Below are 2,727 nucleotides of genomic sequence, written 5' to 3' on the forward strand. Positions count from 1 at the left end.
ATCCCTGGCTGTCTTCAAGACCAGGCTGGATGATGTTTTGAGCAACCTGGTCTAGTGGAAAGTGTCTCTGCCCATGGCAAGGGGATTGAAACTAGATGATCTTTAAGGTCCCTTCCAACTCAAACCATTCTATGATTCACTGGGCTATCCTTATGCTCCCTATCTGAGCAGTAGCCCTGTCTCCTCAGGTATGGAGTGAGGGGAGGAGACCCCAGCTCCCACAGCACTGTCATGGCACCTGGGCCCTGCAGTATGGTGCTGTGGCTCTTACAGTACTGCTGCCTCACCCTCAGGCCTCCTCTGTTTGGAGGTGAGGCAGAGGGTCTGCCAGAGTCAGCACATGCCTGTGGCCTTGCAGAATGAGGCTGAGCTGCCACCAGCAGGCCTCTGTCCTGGGCCACCATGTTGTGGCTTGCCCCCAGGAAAGCATCCACCCTGGGCCACGGTGGCCTACATCAAACCCAGCTGCTGGTTCTCCCCAGCAGGGAAGGGTTCACAGAGACCATACATAGTGGGGTACATAATCTGGCCAGCCACTCTGGGCTCCCGGAAGAGCTGGCTGTGGGCGTATGTACAGAGCATGCCCGTCAGTCACCATGCAGGGTGGTACAGGGGTATCTGGAAGGCACGTGGTGCAGCTCATCCTGGGTTTGTTGTATTCCTGTGCTCAGCAGTGATGGTGCTTCATTGCTGGCAGCCACAGCATTACTGCCATGGTGCTGTTTTGGGCACTTTGTATGTCAACAGCACTCCTGTGGCTTAAACTTTCCCCTGAGATGATACTGGTGAACCCTAACCCTGCTCCAAAGGCTTATCCCCTGTCCAGCACAGCCATCAGCAGAACTGTGCCTGTCAGTATCAGTAACAGGGCATTATCATCTTCAGTATAAAAAGATTTACTCAATGACTACTACTGAGAGCAAAATGAAATATCACAATAAATAAATCATGGTGAAAGCTTGTCCACCCCAAGAAAGTTGTCTCGCCCCAGAGCAGGGTCCCCTAGGTACATCCTCTTGCCTCCCAAGCTACTGAGTTTGTGACAAGCCCAAAATGCCAGGGTACCTACTGGTCACCCAGCCTTTTTGTGAGCAATATGGGGAGACCACTCCCCCCACATTCCCAGCTCCACCCAGGGAAGTGCTTTGCCTTGGCTGTGCTCCAGGAGGCCCAGGCTGGCAGCCAGGTGTGGGTAATTGTTGCGGCCGGTAACCCTTCCCCACCCAGCAGGGTAGGTGGGCAGGTAGTGAGCGAGTGAGTGAGTGCTGGGGATGATTTGGTCACCGTCCCAGAGAGGCTGCTGTAAGTGGTAACTGTCTTGTTGAAAATAATCACAATCTTATAGCAGGGGTATACTTTCCTAACAGGAATGTATTAATGTGGAAGTCTCGGGACGCAAGGACAATGCATCTTGATCTGTAAGTTTTGACTCTGTGTGTTGCAATTCACATCTGAGCTTTGGAAGAGAATGAGAGGTGGTAGAGACCTCAGGCCTTTGCCTGCAATCTTGCCCCTTGGTATTTTTGACGGACCTCTGGAAAAATATTAAATAAGGTAGGCAGGCAGGACTAGCCTCAGTTGTTTGTGGGCAATATGTAACAAGCTAAGAATGAGTTATAGGTACTCTTAAAAATGAAATATCCTTCTCTGACTTCTAAACCCCTTTCTTTTCCCCATCTGCTTTCCCCTAAGAGTCTCATTTTTGGTGTAGAATATCAAATACATCCTTAGCTGTTAAAATGTAGCTTATACTGATGCCAAAATGTTCTGATTTTTTGCTGAATTTTAATATTGTGACTTTTTTCCAGAAGCTAAAATACTTCTGAGAATAAACAGACCCCAAAGTATTATTTGGTTTTATGTTTGGTTAATGTTAACCTTTTGTACTTTTCTGTAAGTGCTGAGGGGAAGTTGTATCTATCACTGCTACTTTGGGGTAATTTTTGTTCTAACCCTGCCCTCTTCTTTTTTTTTTTTTTTTTTTTTTTTTTTTTTAGCATATTTTCCATGCCTTATGTGGAATAACCAAATTATTTGATGTTCACATATGTATGTTCATTTTGGTGATGCTTTTTCCCCATATAGATCAGAAATACGAGTCAGAATCCATGCTTGGTTAGGATACCATATTTAGAAGGACTATCTAGAAAATGATACTTTTTTTTCTTATAGTTATTTTACTTTTAGAATTATAGCTGCAGATTGAGAAAAAAAAAATCAGTGTAGTATATTTAAACTCAGGTAATGCCTATACATTTGTGTGGGTTTTTTTAAGAACTTACTCATCAGGATGTGCTCAATGGAAACTTTCAGGAAATAGTGCAGTTACATGATTAAAACAATTCTTTCTAGTTTCTTATTAAAAATGAAGATCAGTCTTTAACTTTTCTATCATAACTCCGGCTTTGCTGATGGCTTGGTTTTGCAGCATAATTTGCAGTGTCGTTACTGCTGGTGAATTATCATTAGTTGTAATGGGTGTGTGTTGAGTCTGTAACGTGAGTTTACATAGAAGGAAGGAAAGTGAATGTTTCAGAACATCACACTAATTCTGTTTCCCTTACACATTCAGTCCACAGTATTTTTATATTATTTTTGTACTGTGTTAATTTCTGGCATTTTTTAGTGGCAGAAAAGCTTTTAAATGGGGTTGGAATCTACAACTACTCCAGTTGTAATCAAGGGGTAGATTCTTGTCAGTTCTAGTCAGTGAAAATACCCATCAAG

Source organism: Eurypyga helias, unplaced genomic scaffold, assembly GCF_000690775.1.
Source record: "Eurypyga helias isolate BGI_N326 unplaced genomic scaffold, ASM69077v1 scaffold14871, whole genome shotgun sequence".
NCBI classification, from domain to species: Eukaryota; Metazoa; Chordata; class Aves; order Eurypygiformes; family Eurypygidae; genus Eurypyga; species Eurypyga helias.